Below are 8,092 nucleotides of genomic sequence, written 5' to 3' on the forward strand. Positions count from 1 at the left end.
TTATTCTAAAATTCAAATTAGACGTTAAGAAAAAGTTCACTAATTATGTTCTAATGGTTCAAAACTAATTTCAATTGAGAATTAAATGTTGTACACTAATAGGGAAGGTGAATATGTTGGCCTTAAATTCACAATATTGAACTTTGGGATCCAACATCTCATAAGTCCTCCATACACCCCCCAGCTAGTTGGCACAGCCGAAAGAAAACATCGTCACGTTGTAGACACCACTTTAACTCTTCTTTACCAAGCTTCTGCCCCTTTCAAATTTTGGTTCCTTGCATTCTAATTTATAGTCTACCTCATTAACATGATGTCAACACCACTTCTAAGTCTTAAATCACTATTTCAATGTCTCTTTAAAACTACCTGAATCCCTCTTAAACTAAGGGTATTTGGTTGTATTTGTTATCCATGGTTAAAGCCTTACATGTAAACCAAACTTGATCCCTACTCCAATCCTTGTGTATTCATGGGATATTCATCTGCCACAAATAGTTATGCTTGCCTAGACCTTGCCCTTTAAAAGTGTATATCTTCAGAAATTTCGTATATTTTGAACATATTTTTCCATTGACAAATAACTATCCTCACCTCTTTCGTCCATAAGTCTTGCACATGAAAAAATGATTGTGTCTAGATGATCCCTCTAGTCCTTCTTCTTCCTCACAACCTCCCTAACCTCCTGTTGTTACAGATCCAATTTAATTTGTTGCTACTACTGATTTGATCAACTCCATATCTACTCGTGGATTGCACACTCCAGACCATCAAGATGATGTGCCAACCAACTCTACTATAAGTCCTCCTGCACACTTTTTTATCTTTTTTTTTCTTCTTTTCAAAATAGCAGTCCATATGCATCTCCACAACCAACTTATGAAACACCATCAAATCGAATGGTCACTAGGTTTGAAAATAATATTTTCAAACCCAAAGTGATTTTTTATTACCTTGCAAACTCAACCGAAAAAATCCTTACGCTTATCCCAAATACCTTCAATCAAACATCTAAATATCATGAATGTCAGGCCTCAATGACAGAAGAACACGTAGCTTACTTAAAAATAAAACTTGGTCATTGATTTTATCTACTCCCTCTCAAGACGTAGTTAGGTGTTTATGGGTTTTTTGTGTCAAACACAAGCCTAATGGATCCATAGAGTGTTATAAAGCCAGATTAGTGGCAAAAGGATTTCATCAACGTCCTAGAGTTGACTTTCATTCCACCTCCGGTTTAGTTAAACAACAATTATTCCACTTATTTTATCCCTAGTTATGTATCTTAAATGTTCATTACATCAACGTAGTTTTCGTGCAACAACAACCTAGATTTGTCGATTCTCGATTTTCAAATCATGTGTGCAAACTACACAAATCTATCTATGGACTTCGCTAGACACCATGAGTATGATAATACTGAAATAAAAGAGTTTCTCTTATCATGTGGATTTGCTCATTCCGAATCTGATGATTCTTTATTCATCAAATGATCTCCTAATTCTCTCATTATTGTTATGATCTATGATATGATATTGTTGTTTCAAGCTCTAACAACACACAAGTCCATGTAATAATTAAACAGTTGGGTGATAGATTTTCGATAAGGATCTTGTTCCTTTTACATTTCTTAGGTGTTGAAGTTATATAACATAATTATGTATTGACTCTCACACAAAGTAGTTTCATTGTAGACATACTCAACAAGTTAAATATACTGGATGTAAACAATGTGAGCACTCCTCTGTCCACAAGTGACATTTTATGCTTGGATGACAGTTTTTTTTCCAGCAGACGCTGCGTTTTATAGGCAGGTCATTAGCTCATTGCAATACATCACCATCACACGACTTGTTATATGCTTTATAGTAAATAAGATCGCTCAATTGCAATACTCTCCATCAACTAAACATTGGCAAGAAACAAAGAGGCTTCTTCATTATGTGAAATGAACCACAACCTATGGACTTCAACTTAGACATGATAACTCTTCTCAACTACTCGCCTACTCAGATGCAGATTAGGATGATATTCCCGACAATAAACACTCCACTTTAGCCTATGTTATTTTTATTGGAAGAATCTAATTAGTTGGTGCTCCAACAAGCAATACATTATTGTCAGATCTAATATTTGGCTGAAGCAGAGCTCAATTGGCCAACCAACCTACTGCAAGAACTTCGGTTCAAGCTGCCTTGTTCTCTTAAGATTTTTTGCAATAATATTGGTGTCATATACATGTGTCGTAATCTAGTCTTTCACAATCGAACAAAGCATGTGGCAATTGACTTTCATTTTGTCCGTGACCAAGTGGAAAGTGGAAAAAATTCAGTTCATCACATTCCAATCGGAGCTCAACTAACAGATATGTTAACTAAAGCACTTCCCAAAAGGGTTTTTTCCCACCTCTTTAGTGAACATTGGTCTCAAGCAAATTGAGTCAATGTTGAGGGCGCATGATAAGGATAAGGATGTAGAGTCCTAGTACGTTGGTATATTGAGTGTATAGTCCTAGTATATTAGTATGTTTGAGTTATATACATAGTTAGTTCTTCTTTTCTTTAGGTCTCTTATGTTCAACAAACTCATTTTCTTCTGTACTTGTACATGTATAAATATCACAAATTGTATCAATAATACTTATGTTTTCATAATCATATCCAATTCTTGTACTAATTACTTAGATAGATTCTAGTTTGTAATATTACGTATAGATTTTGGTTCCTCTAGATACATGTATCTCAGATACATGGAATCAAAATTAGGTGTAATTTGTTCTAGACACATTGTATCCAAGTGGATTTGCATATATCTCGGATACATAGAAAATCCCGCTCGCCTTCTTCGCCTCTCTCCCATCTTGCTTGTCAGTCTCCATGTATATGGTATATATTGTGATTCACATGTATTTGGGATACATACGAATTTCGCTCACCTTCCTCCCCAATCTCGCTCGCCTCTCTCTTTATTTTGTGTTTTTGGTAGTAGAAATACATGTTTCTAAGTGTAAGATACGTAGAAAACTCTTAATTAGTGATAAAATACGTAATATTTTAAATATATAGATAGTAATAATATACATGATAGTGAAGTATGTCTAATTATATAATATTTCCTTCAAAAACATCATCTCTAATAATAAGTCGTTCGATTAGTTAAATGTGTAAATGATTTATTCCGACAATTACAAGGTGCTATTTATAATTTTCCCCAAATTAAAACAAAAGAATTTGGTGATGGGACATGAAGTTGGAAGCACATGCATTCTCACTATAAAGTATAAATGAAAGACTCGTAATGCGTATATTCTGAATCTATAAAAAAAAATCCATAAAGACATAAGTCTCATTTTCAAAACGTCAAATTCCATATCTAAGTTTATAAAAAGCAACTTCCAACCACATCTATCATTTTAGTCAAATTTCTGCCTAAAAGGTTTATGTAAAGAACCACCTGCTCTACTGTTCCCTTTGACTTAAAGACATGACAAAACAATACTAAAAAATATATTAATTTCTTTTATTAATTAATGTACATATAATGCTATATATAGTGGAGACTCTTTAAACTCAAACAATGGAAACTAATCCAATTCTCCTTAACGGAATCAAGATTTTTATTAAGAGATTAAAAAAAAAAAAAACACACACACACACACAAAAATGTAGTAGAATATAGAGGGTTCAACATTTACTATATACGAAAAAATAATAATTTAATTATATATAAATAATGTAATTTTTCGTCGAACCTGATACCTCTCCTGAATATTATATACACTTTTGAAATATACTAATTATATTTGGTACGAATGATTTAAAGTACGTCGTCATCCAGAGAATAACTTAATCCAAATTAGAAGAAAAAATGAAATTTGGATGACGAATTTCCTATATTTGACCAAAACAAAACATATATATTTTATAAAATATTTTTCCTTTTGTTTACCTTTTGAAATTTACTGATTCGACTGATTCAAGATTTGGATCCTAAAAAGTCATTTACAGGAGATTTTAACATTCCATTTTGATGTTTGATGAAACCAAAAATTTTAATAAGGAAATCTTTATACTATTTCATAACACGCTTTAATGATTGTTTGACATAAATTTATCTTATTTATAGCTAGGTCAAGACTCTCATGGTTTCAATTGCAAGTTCAATCAATTAGATGAAAGTAGAACTGGTTAAAAAATTAGTTTCAACTTTCAACTGATAGAATTTTTTTCTCAAAAATAGCTCATGTATGACTGGCTATTAGGGATGGTCATGGCAGGCCGGCAGATACTGAATATCATATCGGAATTAAATTTTTTGATGTTGTAATTTTGATATTATGATATTTAATATATTTTTATAAAAAAATTGTTATTCAATATAAAATTAAATTGAAATATCGAATATCCTAGGCTAAGAGATGATTCATCGCTTCGAATTCAAGGAAAGGCTGATCATTCATTCGCTTCAAATTCGAGAAAGGGTTTTTTTTTTATGCCACTCCTGCAGCAAGGAGCGAAAGAACAAATTCTAACTTTGTATATCTTCTTTTCTATTTAAGGCATTAGCTCTTTCTAGTTAGGTCACATAGTCCAGTATATAATCACATATAAAATTCATATATATTATTATAATACTAATAATTATATAAAATTGTACTTTATTAATTTAAAATTAATTATTTAGACATTAAAACTTTAATTACTCTATCTTAATTAGAATATCTTTTTGAGGTGATTGATTTAGGAAAGACATAGTTAAGTTTAATAAGATAAAATTAAAATATTTATTAAAATGTCGAAATCATCATTCTCTATTATACACATTACTACATTAGACGTGAATTAAAGTGAACCAAACCTACTATAATTATCCACTTACCTAGTGAAAACTCAAGGAGATAGGCAGAGAGAAAAAAAGTAAAAGAGGAGTGGCTGTCAACTTCAACTAAATTTTTTTTTAGTTTTTCATTTGATATCTAATATTTATATTAGAGCTCGATTAAATATAAAATTACGCCAGAAAATCCTACATTAAGGGGTAAAACAGTCTTTAATAAAAGCGACTCTGTATCTCAAACACGAGACCTCTAATTAAAAAAAAATATTTACCATTCCACCACAACATTTGTTAGCGGTTGTCAACTTCATCTCTCATCATCATTATGTTAGTACTTAGTACAACTAATTTGTAGTATTTCTTGGCACTTTTATAAAAGCTACTGAGAGGCCTCGTGGAAAAAAATCCTGATTTTTCTCCCAAAAAGTAGTTCAAATTGAACAAAAAATTCTCCTGAAGATACTATTATGTACTTTTAATTATTTTTATATTTTTGGATAAATATATTAGTAATAATTAATCATAATTGAAGGTCATTATTTATATTTCAAAATTTCATTCAATGATCCAACTCAATTTTAACAACTAATTATAATCAACATAATATATTACCTTATTAAAAAGTAAGGGGAATAATATTTCTCAAACCAGAAAAATTAAGTGAAATTTAGTGGTTAATTTAGCTTAAATGCTGTAAACAAGTTTTCCCCCTTTAAAACTGCCGCAATTTTTGTGATATGAAATGATTGAAAATCCAGACAATAAGAAAAGGGACCAGTAAAAGATACTGTGTGAGTTTATACATTCTAATTTTGCCACTTTATTTTCAAGTAATTCCAAAAATGTCTCACTATATTTTATTTTATTTTGCTTAAACCCTTTATGGAAATTAATGACTTAATGAAAAAAAGTTATTTCTTGAGGGATAATGTGGATTTTCCACACATCCTCCCTTCTTGCTTAGAAGTTAGAACTAGATATTTGGTGTGTGCGCAATTAAATAGAAGGATCAATATTGAAAATGAGATTTGAGATGTGTCATGTTTCAATATCCTGTTAATAAAATGAATTTTGACCTTAACTCAATCCTAAACGCCATCTCAAAACTAAAAAATTGTTCAAGTCATATTTATTAAAGAGATCACTCATCCCATAAACAATCGTTGTGTGACTCTTCACACCCTCCCCCTTCCCCCTCCCTCACATTTAAGACTGAACATTTGGAGTGTGAATAATTTAATATAAATATCTAATATTGAGGGACAATAATTGCGATGCATCTTGCTTAAATAATAGAGACACAAATTTAGAATTAAACTATTTGAGTTCAAAATTTAAGACTTTTAATTTTGAACCTCTTATATTTTAAAAATTATAGATTCAGACCTACTAGTTATAATAATTTTATTGAATTTTTATAAATTTCTTATTTGTATCCAAAGTGGTGGATTCAAATAACCTCACTGCTATAATATTGAATACATCTTTATTCAATATCATATTAAAGAAATGAACGTTGAATCAAATTCAATTTTAAAAGTAAATTAAAAAAAATAAGAATTGCTCAAAACAAATTTAAGAAACCATTCACTTTTTTAAAAGATCGATGTGAAGAATAAAATACGTTTAATTTATTATTTTAACAAGTTGAGTAGGAATTCATAGAGTGAAAGAGGAATATATGATCATATAATAACAATAATAATAGGATGAATAGTTTGTAATTTGTCGTATTAAAAGAGTGAGATTTTAAAGAAGACGACATTTAATTGTAACGGCAACACACAAAATCAACGTGGGTCTGTCCCAATAAACAGCCAAATGTTTTCACGTGAATTTTCTTACGTAAAACAAGAATGATATTATTATGCTTAATATTTATATTTACGATAACTTCAAATTTTAGTCACATGAATAATCATGTTGTTAAATATTTCTAATCCACGTGCCAGACATGCAGGGACGGATTTAGGAAGGTGGAAGGGGTGTTACGTGACACTGCTTCGTTGGAAAAACTTACTAAACAAGTATATACAATTAAGAAACAAAAGAAGATATAACGATTATATACATATTATAAGTGACACTTCTTAAACAAATAATGCACACAGCCTAGATGGTTTTGTGTTCAAACCTCCACAACCTCATTTTTTATTTTTTTTCTTTGACCTTCTTTGTTTGGTAGTAATTATTTGGTGCTTTGTAAAAACAAGTATTTTGTATATATATATTCTCATTTTAAACGGGTGATACTGATTATGATAAATTCTTCGTACACCACCGCAGACATGACTATATTTCTTTCATTTTATTAATACCATCCTTACAATTATTATATATTTTTATCGTATATTTAGAAATTATTTAGTTGTTAATGATTAGATGAACCAAAAATTAATCTCTCAAGTGCCAAATTATTGAATACTATGACAATTCGATTCTTGATTTTGAGATTTAATGCTTAATTTTGTGTTTAAAAGTTATATTTTAATTATGGATATAACATATGAGAGTATGACATATTTTAGCAAGTATCTAGTTAGTCAATCGATAAATAAATGGCAAATTGGTAAGATTTGAGAACAATGCAAGAGAAAATGTGATTGGTATAAATGATGCAATATGTAGTTGACAGGATATCAGTCTTTAAAAATAATGCAAGAGAAGTCGGTCGTTAAGTCTTTTTGTTTTTAAATATAATTTTTAATTATTTAGATATTAATTATTAAGTCTATTTTAATGATATGAATAGATTACAGATTTAATTTTTAAAATGTTTGAATTCTGAATTTAAAATTTTAGATTTTTGGATATCCAAAATACCTTATAATAATTATCCCTATCCGGATAACCCAATAGACATTATTGCATTACCTATATGTACAACCTAATAAGTAAAAAATATACCTTATTCATCACACATCACCTCATCTATACATTCAATACCTAAGTTCAATGTTCGAATTTTTACTCTAACTACTTCTTGGATATTTTATTTTTATTGTCAGCAAATTCTATATGACATGATTTTACTATGTTGGATTTATTAATTCACAGGATCTTATCAATGCTTCTGTTACATTTCCTTAATAATGGTTTCATTACTTGCATGAATACTTTATTTAGATGATTGTGATAGCAATATTTAAGTTAATTTGATATAAATATTTTATTTGAATACGAAAAGAAACAACTCAACTTATAGACTTAAACTAAAAATTCAAATTATATCCAAGTTAATAATTACTTCAAAATT

Source organism: Solanum tuberosum, unplaced genomic scaffold, assembly GCF_000226075.1.
Source record: "Solanum tuberosum cultivar DM 1-3 516 R44 unplaced genomic scaffold, SolTub_3.0 scf00010, whole genome shotgun sequence".
In the NCBI taxonomy this organism is placed as follows: Eukaryota; Viridiplantae; Streptophyta; class Magnoliopsida; order Solanales; family Solanaceae; genus Solanum; species Solanum tuberosum.